The 17966-nt window shown below is 39.6% G+C and overlaps 1 protein-coding gene across 1 annotated transcript in view; it reads left to right on the forward strand.

Moving 5' to 3' along the window:
- LOC132380327 (uncharacterized) overlaps positions 1-16898 on the forward strand; it is a 107493-nt gene extending 90595 nt beyond the window's left edge. Inside the window, exon 3 of the mRNA XM_059949078.1 lies at positions 15691-16898. The gene's annotated coding sequence lies outside the window, so the exon portion shown is untranslated. The remainder of the gene's footprint in view (positions 1-15690) is intronic.
- Positions 16899-17966: the final 1068 nt, after the last annotated feature.

Below are 17966 nucleotides of genomic sequence, written 5' to 3' on the forward strand. Positions count from 1 at the left end.
ATTCCCGAGTGCTCAGGTCAATACACATAGATGTCTAGACCAGTAATTATGGGAGAATGTGAGGTTATAGTAAAGCCACAGAGGACAGTCATTAACAATGATAACTTATGCCGTATGCTGGAGTGATTGTTGTGAATAACATAATTTTACTTAATATTCAGGCAGATACACCAGAACAGATGAATTTGATGAGGTTAATATGGAACTAATTCACGTAGCAGGGGTCAGAAATACTGGATTACGTATTTTATAGACATGATTTGTGGAAAGCTGTATTCCTGCCAGTAATTTAGAAACAGATTCAGCAATAGCTAATTCAAATGGACACCACATAAAAGAGCAAAGACCCAAGGCTAAAGCAAATAACTCAGAGAAAAAATGTCAATGTACCAAGGTGTTATTGCTAAAATGTAAATGGCCCTGTTTTTTTTTAAGGTAGTAAGGGCTGAGAGTGATGTGTGTCCACCAGATTGTAACTGTATTGTGAAATCTATATGATATTTTTGTTAAAAATTCTTCAACATGTCTCCAGCTCAGCTGTATTTTTATAAAGGTAATTTACTGTTTGTATCTTATAAAGAAGTTGAGTAGCCCCCTTAATTTATTTTCTAATTAACTGTGAGATGATTGCTCAGTTTACCCTTGAAGAGGTTGTCCTGGAGTGGCTGGACCTTTTCAGACAGCAGTTTCCACAAATTTACTTCGGGCCAGACTAGGCCAGAATTAAGAATGTTCTTTCTGAATGAGGTATTAGTGAACTAAATGGGTTTTGCAATCTGACTGAATTTGAAATCTCAGTATTACCCTTCTGGGGCTCTGGATAGTTAATGCACTAATTTAACCATTATAATTTTAAACCACAGAGGCCTACTACACAGTATGAATCAGAAGTAGGTTTATTAGCACTGATGTTTGCTGTGAAATGTGTTGTTCTGTGGCAACAATACAGTGCGAGCATAAAAATTGCTTCAAGTTACAATAAGTAAAAACTGCAAAAGAGGAAAAGTGAGGTAGCATTCATGGAAATCTGACAGGGGAAGGGAAGAAGCTGTTCATCTGATGAGGTTAATATGGAATTAATTCAGGTAGTGAGCAAAACATTGAGTGTGGGTGCTCAGGCTCCTGTACCTTCGCTTTGATGGTATTAATGAGAAAAGAGCATGTACTAGAAGTTGAGGGCCTTTAATGATGGACGCCTTTTGTAGATATTCTCCATGGTGGGGAGGGTGGTATCTGAGATGGAGCCGGCTGAGTCTGCAGCCTGTTTCGAACCTGCACATTGGAGCTGCCATACCAGACAGTGAAGCAGTCAATTAGAATGCCCTCCACAGTATATAGAAATATGGTAAAGTCTTTGGTGGTATACCCAATCTCCTAATGAAGTACAATGGATTCCAATTAATTGTGACCCTTTCAGGACCAGTACAGTTTAGCATAAATAAGCAGCAGCTCCAATTAACCAGAGATTCAGGGAAATAGTTAAAAAGGTATAAAAAATACAAACTACCATTTAACTGAGCAGCAAATAATGTATTTAAATGAAGTACTGAACAAATTAGATCACTATCAATATTACAACAGTATCATGAAACTATATTAGTTCCTAATAGTTGTCAGTGGAGGAATTAATCCACTATCCTTTTGCTGTCTTTTTCTTTTGATTGACTGTAAATGAACAAAATCAGCGTAGGCACCTAGTGTAGATAATGGACTGCCTTCATACAGTGTTAATCGATGATTGCATCCTCCAAATCTTCATTTTCATAGATAGATACTTTATTCATCCCCAAGGGGAAATTCAACATTTTCCAGTGTCCCATACACTTATTGTAGCAAAACTAATTACATACAGTATTTAACTCAGTATAAATATGATATGCATCTAAAATCACCCTCCCAAAAAGCATTAATAAATAGCTTTTAAAAAGTTCTTAAATAGTTTACTAAAGTTGTAACATTGTACTTGTAACATTATCATTGTAACATTCTAGATGATACCTTCAAATTCTTCATAGCTCCTAACTTGCTGAAGTACTGAGATCACTTCATTTTCACTCTCGGCCATTTCTAGCATCTCCAAGCCTGAATGTTTGGAAAACAAGGTGAGCAAACCGGTTCAGAATTATCTTACTACTTACTTCTCATGCACTGTAAATGATAAAAATCACTGCTTTTTGAACACAGATACTTGCAACTGATGCTATTAAAAAAAAACCCACTCTAAGCACGGTGTAGTGTCTAACGACTATGCAAGTGCAGGCAATGGATGCTAGCTATAAACAGTCTCCTGGCCCAATTAAGTGACATAGTCTCCCAAATAAATGAAGGATATTCAGCTATTTTCTTGATTGGTTTATGTTCTTTAAGAGTTAGCCCAAATAGGCAGCTGGCCTACATAACTAGTGGACCAATTAACAGAAATCCACTGGAGTGCCCTCTTTATGATTGCGTCAATGTGTTGCGCCAGGATAGATCCTCTGAGAAGATGCCCAGGAACATGAACATGCTTACCCTTCAACCACCAATCCCTCAATGAGGGCTGACGAGTCTCCCTCAATGTCCCCTTCCTGAAGGGCACCATCAGTTCCTTTGTCCTGCTGATGCTGAGTTCAAGTTTGTTGTTGTGTTATTGCTCAGCCAACAAAAGCTATCTCTCTTCTGTACTCATTCGACCTATTATCCTCCGGTTTAATCTCAGAATCAGAATCGGCTTAAATATCACCGGCATATGTTGTAAATGTGTTGCCTTTATGGCAGCAGTACATTGCAATGTATAATAATAGAGGGGAAAACTGTGAATTACAGTATATATACATATAAAATCGATAAAAAAACACATAGTGTGAAAATAGAAATAAACAAGGAGTGAGGTAGTGTTCATGGGTTCAATGTCCGTTCAGAAATTCATGGCAGAGGGGAAGAAGCTGTTCCTGAATCATTGAGTCTGTGCCTTCAGACGGAGAATGAGACCAAGATATGACCTGGGTGATGGGGGTTCTTAATGATGGACGCCACCTTTTTGGGGCATTGCTCCTTGAAGCTGGTCTGGATACAATGGAGACTAACGCCCATGATAAGAGATTAAACTCTCAGCAGCTTGTTTGATTCTGTACAGTTGCTCCCAACAGCCTCCTGCCCACCAATGGTGATGCAGCAAGTTAGAATGCTCTCCACAGTACATCTGTAGAAATTTGTGAGTCTTTGGTGGCTTACCAAATCTCCTCAAACTCCTGGTGAAATATAGCCGCTCTCATGCCTTCTTTGTAGCTGCATCAATATGTTAGATCCTCAGAGATATTGACACCCAGGATTGTGAAATTGCTCACCCTCTCCACTTCCGATCCCTCTATGAGGACTGGTGTGTGCTCCCTCATCTTGCCCTTTCTGAAATCCACAATCAGTTCTTTGGTTTTACTGATGTTGAGTGCAAGGGTGTTGTGGGGACACCAGTCAACTGGCTGATATATCTCACCCCTGTACGCCCTCTAATTCTGCTGACAATGGTTGTATCATCAGCAAATTTATAGATGGCATTTGAGCTGTACCTAGCCACACAGTCATGTGTGAAGTGAAGTGGGCTAAGCACGTATCCCTGATGTGCCTGTTGATTGTCAATGAAGTAGAGAGATGACATTTCCAAAGATTGTGGTCTTCTGATTAAGAAGTTGAGTGTCCATTTGCAGAGGGACGTACAGAGGCCCAGGTTCTAGAGCTCTTGTTAACACAGTTACATATATACATACAGCACAGAATCCATAGACACAAAGGTCTGAACTTCTGCAGGGAGGAAAGAATGACTGCCTTTAACATCAAGGTAGCATTTTGTTACAAGGATCACCTCTTAGTAAAATGATCAGTTGGGCACAGCGAGAATCTGTATTTACAGACAAGCACTTCTCTTGTATCAACGAAAAGGCATGTGAATTTACACAACCAAATATGTTCACTTCCAGGATGCCAACACCTGAAAGGCACCTCTCATTGAAACTGATGGAAGACATCAAATATTCTTATTTTAGGCTTATACAGCTGAGAGCCATAACTGCAACTATGATGTGTACAGTCAGGTTGAAGTTTTAATGTGATTGAATAGATCAGATTGTGGCCGGCACACTGCTCCTTTAGGAAGCTGCCGGTGATAAAGGGTTCGATGTGCTGGTCTGATGGTGCGTTTAAAAAGTAACTTTTTCAACTCCCAATACCAACAATTTTGCTAGGCAAACGTACAGTTTCTGGTAAATAAAATTAACAATCTCCGAGCTAGGGTACTGTATCAGAGGGACGTTAGGTACATGTGTGTTCTTTGTCTTACAGAATCTTGGTTAGCCCCTTCTGTGCTGAATGCAACAATTTGAATTGGCGGGTTCATAATACGTCGTCAAGATAGGTCAGTGAGTCTCTCAAAATCAAAGGTGGAGATATATGCCTCATGATCAACTCCTTGTTGTGTACTAATGTGTTGGTGACATCCCAATATCATTCAGCAGACCTGGAATACCTCGCAATTAAGTGCCAGCCTGCTTATATACCACAGGAGATTTCAGCCATCATTTTGACAGTGGTGTATATTCCACCTTAAGCTAATGTCAAACTGAGCAATGTAATCAACGGGCATGAAACAGCACATCCTGATACCTTCCCCTTCATCTTTGGGGATTTTAACCAGGCTAGCTTGATAAAGTCACCAAATAATTATTATCAACAAATGACTTGTAGCACTAGAGGAAAGAACACACTGGACCACTGTTATGCTACCATTAAAAGCACTTTCCGTGCTATCCCTCACCCACTCTGACCAGTTGGCTGTACCTCTACTCCCTGAGTAATGGCAGGGACTAAAGACTGCAGCACCAGTAGTGAGGGCCAGGGAGGCACAGGAGCACTTAGAGAGCTGCTTTGAATCGGTGGATTGGACTGTATTCAGGAAGTCATCTTTGAACCTGGATGTGTATTCCACAGTTATCAGCAACCTGTGTGAATGAGTGTGTGCCTACGAAACTTACTGTACATTCTCAAACCAAAAGCCATGGATGAACCAGGAGGTCCATAGTCTGCTGAGGGCTAGATCTGTAGCATTTAAGTCTGGTGATCCAGGGCTATATAAGAACACCAGGTATGACTTGTGGAAGGCTATTTCAAGAGCCAAGAAACAATTCTGGGAGAGGTTAGAGGCAATGTCATGAATTGCAGCGATGCTTCACTACCAGATGAGCTCAATGCCATTTATAGCGGTTTTGAAAGGGAGAATAAAACCACTGATGTGAAGATCCCCACAGCATCTGATGACCCTGTGACCTCCGTCTTGAAGGCTGACGTCAGGCTGTCTTTCAAGATGGTAAACCATTACAAGGCAGCAGGGTCTGATGGAGTACCTGGTAAGGCTCTGAAAATTTGTGCCAGCCAACTGGCGGAGTGCTCAAAGACATTTTCAATCTCTCTGTGGGAAGTTCCCAACTGCTCCAAAAAGGCAACAATTATACCAGTGCTCAAGAAGAGTAGAGTGAAGTTGCCTTAATGACTATTGTCCAGTAGCACTCACATCTACGGTGAGGAAATGTTTTGAGAGGTTGGTCCTGGCTAGAATCAACACCTGTCTCAGGAAGGACCTGGACCCACTGCAATTTCCCTATTGCCACAATTGGGCTACAGCAAACACTATCTCAATGGCTCTCCACGCAGTCTTTGATCACAAGGACATTGCAATAACTCTGTCAGGATGCTGCTTATTGACTATAGCTCAGCATTTAACACCATCATTCCTACAGTCCTGATCGAGAAGCTGCAGAACCTAGGCCTCTGTACTTCACTGTGCAACTGGATTCTCAAAGACCACAATTTGTATGGATTGGAAATAACACCTCCACCTTGCTGACAATTAACACTGCTACTCCCACAGAGGTGTGCGTAGCTCACTGCTCTTCTCACTCTATACCATGACTACGTAGCTAGGCATAACTCAAGTTCCATCTTCAAATTTGACGATGATATAAGCATTGCTGGCAGAACTTCAGATGGAGACAAAAAGGCATACAGGGGTGAGATATATTAGCTAGTTGAATGGTGTCACAGCAACAACCTTGCATTCAGTGTTAGGAAGGTTTGGTTTTTCAACTAAAACACTCAAAAATTTTACACATGTACTGTGGAGAGCTTTCTGACTGGCTGCATCACCATCTGGTACAGGGGTGTCGGGGCAGGGGCTACTGCAGAAGATCAAAATAATTGGCAGAAACTTGTAAATTGGTCAGCTCTATCATGAGTACCAGCCTTTGTAGCATCCAAGCCATCTTCAAGGAATGGAGCCTCAGGACTGGAACGTAGCATCCATCATTAAGGATCCCCACTGCCCAGAGCATGCCTTTATCACACTGTTACTGTTTGGAAGGAGCTACAGAAGCCTGAAGGCACACACTCAGCGATTCAGGAACAGCTTCTTCCCCTCTGCCATCTAATTTCTAAATGGTCATTGAACCCATGAACATGATATCACTACTTTTTATTTCTGTAATTTGCACTATTCGTTTTAACTTGACTATTAATAGACACATATACAGTATATAGGAAATGTAACAGTCTTTTTCTCTATATTTGTTTATAATGTATTTTATTGTACTGCTGTCATAAAACTGACAAATTTCATGACATTTGGCAGTGACATTAAATCTGATTCTGATACTAAAATGCCTGTGGGCACACCTATTAAGTTTCCCTGACTCTCCATGAACAGTCAAAGAATATAAAATGTATACCCAGGAGAGGAGTCTATGATGGCAAGGTGTTCCTCGTGGACTCGATCTAATCTCCACATGTCCATTGGGTAATCCACATCTGCAATGGTCGGTCTCTGCAGAATTGTTGCTGCTTTGCATTCAAAGCCTCCACTTTTATTTTCTTCCCTTACTAGTTTAAATGTTACATTTCAGTCTCAGCTGTAGGTCATCTGACTGAAGGTCTATGCCACCTTCTATTTGGCTCTGGTCCATGCCAGCATCCATTTATTGGACTCCTCACAAGTAATAATTGGTAATTTATCGATCTTTGTTCTAAATCAATTACGAAACCATTAACCTACTTAAATCACTCAGGGCAGGCACAGACCCTACCATTCACTAACTTGTATATTATATTCTACCAAAGAACACCTCACAAATAACTTCTCATTTGGAAATTATCCCTAGTCCAGCAGATTTCCTGGAGCTTCATTCCCTCTACATTAAAACACTAATACAGGCAAGCAAAAGTAGTTCACAAAATGGAGGATACAGAGCAGCTTCACAAAATGATAACTACCATTCCTTTGAACTCATAACAAGAACAAAGGCAATTGATTTGTCTATTTCAACTGTGCTTGATTCATTCAAATTCACTGATTTGTAGACTGTAGTTCTTTTTGGCCAACATTTTTTGTGAAACTCTGGTCCAGCTGAAGTCAAAAGCCACAAAGGGGCATGGAATAGTTATGGGCTTACACAAAGGAAAATGGTTGAGTGAAGAGTTTTCCAGGGCAGTAACCAGGTCCAACAATCTTCAAGCACTTCTTTCCATCGTAAGATTAGAAATGGTGAAGTCCCCTTTTCATTCTTCAGTGTTCAACTCTTATTATTTATTCAGAAATAAAACAGCAGTACAAGATTGCACAGAACAAGACTGAGCTAACATTCAGCTGCAATCTGATAAATGAAAATATTCAACAGTTCTGATGAAGAGCCTTCAACATGTAAGGTTAGCTGCTTCCTATTCCACAGATAATGCCTGACTTGCTGAGATTTTTCCAGCATCTTTTAGTTGAGCCGATAAGAAGCAAATAAAATTTATGTATGTAAGTGGCAACCAATAGCTATCTTCACCACCTACTCTTGACATCTCTTGTCATTACCATCAACTAATCCCTTCATCATATAATCCCAAGGATCACCATTAGCCAAAAACTCACCAGGATCAGCCACATAAATACTGTTGTTATACTGTATAAGCAGTTCAAAGAAGATCCATTGAGTGATTAATTTCCCTGCACTATAAAGCACCCCCATCATCTATCAAATCATGTTGACAGTGGCAAGTAAGTGTATTAGTGGGGGAAGCAAGTCAGGAATGTGATAGAATATTCTCTATTACATGGATGAAAGCAAATCCTACAACATTTAAGAACTCAACAAATCAAGGACAAGATACCCTGCTAGGTTGGCACCATGTCCACGATCCTAAACATCCATTCCCTTTGCCACCAGCACAGTGGTTTCAGTGTTTACCATCTCCCAAATACATCACAGTGGCTCCACTAATTACAGCTCCCAAACCTGCGAGGAGGACAAAGGAACAGACACAAAGGGACACGACCACTGGCACGTTCCTCTCCAACCAGCATGCTGTTTTGATTTACAAGTATATTGCTGTCCTTTCATTATTACTGCATCTAAATTCTGTGTTTCTCTTTGCTCAGCGACACTGTGAGAGGATATACATCAAAGCATTGCAATAGTTGATTTACCACTGCTAGCTCAAAGACAATTAGTGGTGAATAAGAAATCCTGGCCTGCATCCAATAAATTATTAAAATAAAAATGCATAGGGCTATTTAATGGAGGTTTTGGATGAAGAATAAATACTGATTAAAATATATGGAAATTATTCCATAATGTTTGAAAAATACCATGTGATCTTTTACATCCACTTCAAAGGGTAAATGGCTCCTCATCCAAATAACTGCATGCGTGTGAATGCAACACTACTTCAGATCTTGACAACTTCTGCAAAAGTTCTTACCAGAACACAAAACTTTACAACGTTATTACACAGGGAAGCGCTATAACTTTCTAATATAGAGGAATGAAACTATGTGTAATGTATTTTCATCTGGAATATTTTAATATTTAGTGTGGGGCAATGTGCCAATGATAAACATGCCTCCATATCAATTGTGCAATATAATCAGGTTCAATCTGTCTATGTGTGAAAGATTTACATTAATGGCTGAACTGCATATTAATAATCTTATTAAATACAATTCCCTTGATTCTGGAACCAATAAGGAATCTGTAAAGAGGAATCAATCAAACTTTGGCACAATGAGGAGCTTTTAACTTAATTCAAAGAACAGAGATAAAACAACAGCTTGCATTTATTTAGTGGTTTTGAATATAGTTAAATGCAACTAGCTGTTTTTTAAGAGCACAATAAAACAACATTTAACACCAAACTATCTCAGAAAATTTTAGCTTGAGTGTCTAAATGCTTGGTCAAAAAAGTAAGTTTCATGTAATATAATTAAGAGAGAGCTGTGGGGCGATGGAGGGAATTACAGATCCTAGGCCGGGGGTCGGCAACCTGCGGCTCCCGAGCCATTTGTGGCTCTTTCACCTCTGTGCTGCGGCTCCCTGTGGCTTTGGGAAATAATTGGTCAGTATTTAATTAAAATGTATTTTATGTTAGTTTGTTAGCTTTTGAAATGTAATTCTAAATTTGAAGATTATGGTGATCTTGTACAATCTAAGTGTGGCGACACATTTCCTGGCACATCCGAAACGGCTCACAATTAGCCAGCATTCCGGCTAAGGGAGACAGCCTACGGGGGTTTGTGAGTACGCGTCTTTTGTAGCATCTGCGTCCATGGGGGCTGGGTTGAGGGAGGCTTAAAAGCAAGGCTGTTTAGTTCGAATAAAGCTATCTTTGACTGCAGTTTACTGACACCGCTACAACGTGTTTTTATCGCTGGCTGTCCAGACGGAAGGTGCTGAAACGCTTTGTCGCGTGTCTGGAAGAAGTGAAAACTTTCCTGGGCAGCAAAGGGCTCACCTTTCCTGAGCTGGAACAGCCAGAGTGGCTGGAAAAGCTACACTTCATGGTAGACATGACAGCGCACCTGAACACGCTGAACACAGTTCTTCAGGGGTAAGAACGTACAGCCCTGCACATGTTGGAGGATGTTTTGGCATTCGAGCGCAAGTTGACAGTGCTTGCCAGAGATTTACAGAAAGGCACTTTGTCTCACTTCCCCAATTTGAGAGAGTTCAAACAAGGTCACGACATGATAATTTTGGAGTATTTACATTCTGCAATCATCGCAATGCAAACATCGTTTGGGAAACGCTTCTGTGAGTTCAGAGAGGAAAAAAACACATTATCCTTCCCGGTCACTCCCTTAAGCATCGATCCTTCCCTACTGAATACGACTGCATTGGCAGGTGTGAGTCAACCTGATCTTGAGATGGAACTGGCCGACATAGCCGACAAAGACATATGGGTGTCCAAGTTTAGACGCTTGACAGCAGACCTTGAAGATGTTGCCCGTCAGAAGGCCGTTCTTGCTCAGAAACACAAATGGAGTGATATTGAAAACCTTCCAAAACCGGACAAACTTGTGTTCGAAACATGGAATGCTATGCCCGACATTTATGTAAACATTAAAAAGTATGCGCTTTGAGTCCTGTCGATCTTTGGATCCACATATGTAAGTGAGCAGGTGTTCTCCAACATGAACTTTATTAAAAACAAACATCGCGCACGCCTCACAGATGACAGCTTGCGATCCTGTGTAAAGATGAAGGTGACGTCATACAGCCCTGATGTGCAGACGCTGTGCGCTGAGGTCCAGGAGCAGAAATCCCATTAACCAAGTATGATAAATATTTTAATTGCCTATTATTTTATGTATATTCATATTTTTTCATTGTTCAGTGAAATAGTCCTTTTATTTTTCAGGCTGACAGCTGGCTGATGTTATTTTTGGTTTGCTGCTGGCGGAAAATTTATGTTCGGCGTTTTTCATAAATACAAGAAGGACTCAAATAGACATTGAGTATTTTACTTAAAAGTAACTTTCAACCCAACGTCTTTTTTTCGGAGTTCAAAATGTTTTTGTTGCATGCAGAAATGTAATTTCATTTTCTCTGCAGCAGTTCATCAATTTCATAAATGCAACACATTATAGTTTGTTTATACATAGCATAAAGGCAAAAAAAACGTTGTATGCAGTGTTATTTCATTTTAAATGTCAAACGGGTTTTGCGGCTCCCAGTGTTTTCTTTTCTGTGGGAAACGGGTCCAAGTGGCTCTTTCAGTGGTAAAGGTTGCTGACCCCTGTCCTAGGCCAAGGACAACAGAAGGAATGCTTTTTGTTGGTGAAACCACAAAACTTGGGAAGACAAAGGAGATGTGAACTGGTGCAGTACAGAGATCCCAAGGGGATTACAAGGCTTGATGAGGTCACAAGGGTAAGGATGGATGTGAAAATAAAGAATAAGAATTTTAAAATGGAATATTGGTGGATAAGAAATTAAAGCTAGTTACGTGTCCATATAACATACACATAAAAATATATTGTTCTGCATTCACACCGCTTTAGGGTGTAAAGCCAGAAATTCAGCAGCAATATCCTACAATGAACATTACCTTTAATGAAACAAAATGTCCCAAGGGTGCTTAACTTCAGTAATCACAGTGGAACACTAAAGGAAAATAAAATGTTGCTCAATAATGACACATCAGTGCCAACAACAGCCATACTTCAGACAATGAAGAGTTGATCCAGGTATCCAAAAATATCAATAATATTTATTTGATTGGACCGTCCTTGCCAATGTTTTAAACATGTCTAGAATACAGGAGGAAGCTATTGATTTGTACATGAAACACGATTACAGATTTACAAACTCTGTATCATTATTGATGACATTGACATATACATGAAAAATAGATCTACCATGAAAATAAGCTCTCAAGCTCCAAGTTTAAAAAATATATTTCAGTTCAGACAACTTGTAAATTGCAATGCAGTTGTGCTATTCCAATTTGATGATAATGATACAATTTTTCTTTGCTTTGACGGTGGTTCAGTCTGACTAGAATTGCTTATTTTTTGGAAGAGTATCCATTAGACCAGAAGGTAAACACAAAGTACACTGCAGATGCTATGGTCAAATCAACACGTACAAAGAAGCTGCATGAACTCAGCAGGTCGGGCAGCATCTGGTGAAATGAGCAGTCAACATTTCGGGCCGAGACCCTTCGTCAGGACTGAAGAAGGAGGGGGCTGGTGCCAGGTGAAAAACCAATCAGAAGATAGCATTATATTCAACCAATAATTGAATGTCCTAGGAACAGAAAAAGGCCATTCATCCCATTGAGTCTGTTCCACCATGGCTCATTTATTATCCCTTTCAACCCTACTCTCCTACCATCTCCTGTAACCTTTAACTCCCTGACTAATCAAGAACCTATCAACCTCCACTTTAAATATCCTCAATGACTTGGCTTCCACAGCCGTCCATGGCAAAGAATTCCAGAGACTCACCACCCACTAGCTCAAGAAATTCCTCCTCATATCTGTTCTAAATGGATGTCCCTCTATTCTGAAGTTGTGCTCTCTGCTTCAAGACTCACCCACGATAATAGGCATCCTCTCCACATCTACTTTATCTTGGCCTTTCAACTTTTGATAGTTTTCAATGAGGTCCCCCTCCAGTGGGTGTAGGTCCAGAGGCATCAAATGCCCCTCATATTTTAACCTTTTATTCCTGGAATCATTTTCGTTAACATCTTCTGAACTTTCTCCAATGCTAGTATATCTTTTCTTAGATAAAGGGCCAAAAACTGTGCATAATACTCCAAGTGCATTCTGACCAAAGATGTACTTCCTTAGAAATTTGCAAAGATTTGGCATGTCATCTACTGTAAATCTTTGACAAACTCCAATAGAGATGTGGTGGAGAGTATATTGCCTAGTTGCATTATGTCCTGGAATGGAAATACCAATTCCTTTGAAAGGAAAAGCCTACAAAAAGTAGTTTCATATGGCCCAATTCATAACAGGTAAAGCCCTCAACACCACTGAGCACATCTACATGGAGCAAAGTTGTAGGAAAGTAACATACATCATCAAAGATCCCACCATAAGGCTATGCTTGCTCCTCACTGCTGCCACCAGGAAGAAGGTATTGGAGCCTCAGGACCCACATCACCAGGTTCAGGAAAAGTCATTTCCCCTCAAGCAACAGGCTCTTGAACCAGAGGGGATAGCTTCACTTGCCCCATTACTGAATTGTTCCCGCAACTTATGGGCTCAATTTCAAGGATTCTTCACCTCATGTTCTGATATTAATTGCTTATTTATTTATTGTAATATCTTTTCTTTTTTGTGTTTCCACAGTTTGTCTGTGTTGTTGGGTGCGCTCTTTCATTGCTTCCATTGTGATTTCTTGGATTTAACAGTATGAGGAGTGATTGATAAGTTCGTGGTCTAAGGTAGAAGGAGTCAATTTTAGAAAACCTAGCACATTTATTTTTCAATATAGTCCTCTCCTACAGTTACACACTTAGTCCAGTGGTTGTGGAGCATATGGATCTTGGACCTCCAGAAAATGTCCACAGCAGGGGTGATTGATAGGTTCGTGGCCTAAAGTAGAACGAGATGTTATTAACTTCAAACTTTCTGCATAATCACTCAAAGTTGACCTTCATGTACATGTAACAAGAGCTGTATAACTCATCTCCTTCTAACTTAGGACACAGACTTATCAATCACCCCTGCCGTGGACACTTTACGGAGGTCCAAGATCCGTATACTCCACGACCGCTGGACTAAGCGTGTAAATGTAGGAGGGGACTGTGTTGAAAAATAAATATGCTAGGTTTTCTAAAACTGACTCCTACCTTAGGCCACGAACATATCAATCACCCCTCATATATTCCCACAAGAAAATGAGTCTCTGGGTTGTATATGGTAACATATATGTACTTTGATAATAAATTTACTTGGAATTTTTGAAGTTTTATAAAGATTCAGAATGATATCCTTGCTCTTATATTTTTTGCTCAAAATGAATACTAACATTGCATTTGCCTTCCATACCACCGACTCAGCTTGTAAGTTAACCTTTAGGACATCCTGCACAAAAGCTCTCAAGTCCCTTTGAACCTCTGATTTTTAAATTTAATCCCTGCTTGGAAAATAGTCTATGTCTTTGTTTCTTCTATCAACATTCATGACCATACACTTCCCTACACTATATTCTATCTGCAACATCTTTGACGATTCTCCCAATCTATATAAGTCCTTCTGCAGACTATCTGGTCCCTTGACACTTGTTAAGCAGCCTCATGTGCAGCATCTTGACAAAGGCCTTCTGAAAATCCAAATAAGCAACATCTACTGACGATTCTTTTGTCTGTCCCACTTATTATTTCCTCAAAGATTTCCAATGGATTTGTCAGGTAAGATTTCCCCTTAAAGAAACCATGCTGACTTTGGCCTTCTTTATCATGTGCCTCCAGTACCTAAAAACCTTATCCTTAATAATGGACTCCAACATCTTCCCAACCACTGAGGTTAGGCTAACTGGCCTATAATATCCTTTTTTTTCTGCCTTCCTCCCTTCTTAAAGAGTAGAGTGATATTTGAAATTTTTCAATACTTCTGAACCATTACAGAATCTAGTGATTCTTGAAAGATCATTACTAATGCCTCTATTACAGGTACCTCTTTCAGAACCCTGAGGTGTTGTCCATCTGGTCCACGTGACTTATCTACTATCAAGCATTTTAGTTTCCCAGGCACCTTCTCCTTAATAATAGCAACTACACTCACTTCTGTCCCATGAAACTCTTGAGTTCTGGCATACTGATAGTGTCTTTCATAGTGAAGACTGATGGAACATACGTATTAAGTTCATCTACCATTCCTTTTCCCCTCATTACTACCTCTCCACCATTATTTTCCAGTAGTCTGATGTTCACTCTCACCTCTCTTTTATTCTTTATATATCTGAAAAATCTTTTGGTGTCCTCTTTGATATTATTGGCTAACTTACCTTCATATTTCATCTTTTCTCTCCTTATTGCTTTTTTATTTGGCTTCTGTTGGTTTTTAAAAGATTCTCAGTCCTCTAACTTCCCACTTATTTTTGTTATATTATATACCTTCTCTTTTGCTTTGATTTCCCTTGTCAGCTATGGTTGCATCAACCTGTCCTTAGAATACTTCTTCATCTTTGGGATATATCTATCCTGCGACTTACAAATTGCCCCCATAAACTCCAGTCATTATTTCTCCACCGTCATCTCTGTTAGTATCCCCTTCCAATCAATTTTGGCCAGCTTCTTTTTCACACCTTTCTAATTCCTTCTGCTCCACAGTAGTACTGATCTTTAGGATCTTTTAAGAGAGTGTAGCTGTTTTTCGAAGTAATGTGTTACTGAAAATTCATGCAATGTTTGAAATTCAAGATTATGTCTTGAAGATTGCATGCTCTCAATACTTGGTGACAACAGATTTTGGCTTATATATCTAATGAATAACTATATTAATCCCCTACTGCACCTCCACACCCAACCTTTTTTACATCACCCTGTGTTAACTTTCATAGAACTTAAGGAACTCAATATTCTTCCCTTATATCTTGCAGTAAGTCTCACCCATTAAGACAATGATCACCATTATGATGAAATACCCTGGGGCTGTTGATAACATTTGTTATTTTCCTCACTGTGAAGAATCTACCAAAATTAATTACTTTGTACAACTTTTTGTCTAAAGGTGGGATTTCATAATACTTACCAAAGTATTGTAATAAGTACAACCATGTTTCCCCACCATAAAAGTCAATCATTAAGACAGTAGTCAAAGACTTTAAGGCTGTAACTAATATGTGATGCTTTATGCATGATGTAATGATACGGCAATTTCTATTTTTTCAGGTTAAAAGAAAACTCCATGCTTCTCAACTGCAATGATCGGAAATGATTTGCATTCCCTGTCATACTTCATCATCATCATAATTTTAGTAATTCCTTAATAAGGTCAAACCAATTAGCAAGTAATAAGTATCCAGCTCAACCAGATGTATGTTGCCACATAACCTGCCAATTATCATTAAACAAGGTGACATCTTCTGTCAAGTTAATTTGCCTGGTTCAAGCTAGCTCAAGATCAGTGCAGGTGTTCTGTCACACGATTTGTATGTTACACAGTGTTAACGGAAGTGGTTAAATTTGAGATCATATGCTTGCCAGAGGATATGAGCATAATTTCTCACTTTGATGAGCTTACCCCTCTGCAATTTTTCTTTTCTTAACTAACAGAGGAAATACTGTACTATAGCGGCATTGCAGCATAGATCCACCTAACTGTCTGTTCTATTTTAATGACTGTCATATGACGAGAGATTCAGTTGGTTCTACCACCTCTGTTTAGGGTTTAGAAGAATCAACAATGATTTAAGTGAAACATGTAACTTTTTCATAAGGCTCAATAAGATGCGTACGAGCAGGTTTTATCTTCTAATTCAGGAGCTGAGAAGTATGGTACATAGATTCAAAATAAGAAATAGTCCATCTTAGACAGAAATGAAGACTTTTTTTCAGTCAGTGGGGTGTACATCAATAGGATTTCCCTGTTCCTCCTCAGAAGATATGGAGGCTCCATCATTGAAAGCATTCAGAATTAAGACCAGTGGATTTTGAAATAATGGAGCAGTAAAGGAATATGTGTTGCAGGCAAGAAAATGATAATGTGGTGGAAGATCAGCCATCCTGGGGGAGCACTGAGGGGCCAGATGTCTTTGCTCTTATTTCTTAAGTTTTAGGGCTGTCATTTTTGACAATAAAATTCAGCGGATTTGAAATCTTGAAACTCTGCAGCCCAAAAAGCTATGACTGTCCAATTTTTACTTATCCATTGAAGAAAAGCAAAAGAGTGACTCCATCTTCAACACAAGAGATTCTAAAGGTGCTGGAAATCTTGACCAATACACACAAAATGCTGGAGGAACTCTGCAAATCAGGCAGCATCTATGGAGGGAAATAAATATTCAGCATTTTGGGCCAATACCCTACATTAGGATACAATTAGATACAATATTATTGATGATTACTCTTTAAAATTAATATTACTTGTTTTTTTTCAATAACATCACCCTTCACAAAATGGTTGACTTACTGTCTCACAGAGACCCATTGAATAATCACAGGCAGACATAGGTGGAATAGGACAGTGAGTAGGTAAATGATGTGTTATTTCTAGTGTTGACAAGACTGAGATAAAATTCTATCATGAAAGATTGATCATGATGCTCTCCTTGTACTCTATTCCACCACAGTAATAAATTTTCTGCACAATGGCTTAATTTCTTGACTTAGTAATCACATTTGATTTATGCAGGGCTGAATACTTGCCGAAGCTGACCAGAAAAAAATGGTGAGGAGTGACATAGGGAAATTTGAACAAGTGTGCTCAAGGCTTTGGAAATAATAATTGGGAGGATGAAAATGGGCTGCTAATCGCCTTCATCTTTTCATGAGAAACTCAGTTCTTTCCTCTTCCCTGGATACAGAGACATAAAAATTTTACTACATCCAAACATGTGTGCCAGGTGGATGTGATGGTAGGTTCGCATCCAATATTACAAATTATGCATATATTGTGCATGTTACAGGAATGGTGTCAGACTGTTTTTGCAACGGAAAATGTGTGGCCTTGGACTGAGGCTAAGTATGAGCATTTGGTGAGAGAGGAATGGTCAGTGGCCAAGGGGCAAAAAGCTGGGCATGGACCATAAGATACAGGTGCAGAATTAGGCCACGGCTCATGGTGTCTGTTTCACCATTCAATCATGACCGATTTAGTCTTCAATCTCATTCTCCTGCCTTCTCCTTATAACCATTAACCCCCTTACCAATCAAGAACCTATCAATTTCTTTCTTAAGTACACCCAAATACTTGGCTTCCACCTCCCACAAATTCCACAGATCCACCACCCTCTGAAAAAATTTCTCCTCATCTCGGTTTTAATAGAATTTCCCTTTATTCTGAGGCCGTGCTCTCAGATCCTGGGCTCTCTTGCTAATGGAAACCCTCAGCATCTCCATTCTATCCAGGTCTTTTGGGATTTAGAGGGTTTTAATGAGATCCTGTCTCATCCTTTTGAACTCCAGAGCCATCAAGTGCTTCTTTCCTGAGGAGCAGGTGATTCCAG

Source organism: Hypanus sabinus, chromosome 23 (genome assembly GCF_030144855.1).
Source record: "Hypanus sabinus isolate sHypSab1 chromosome 23, sHypSab1.hap1, whole genome shotgun sequence".
Classification (NCBI taxonomy): Eukaryota; Metazoa; Chordata; class Chondrichthyes; order Myliobatiformes; family Dasyatidae; genus Hypanus; species Hypanus sabinus.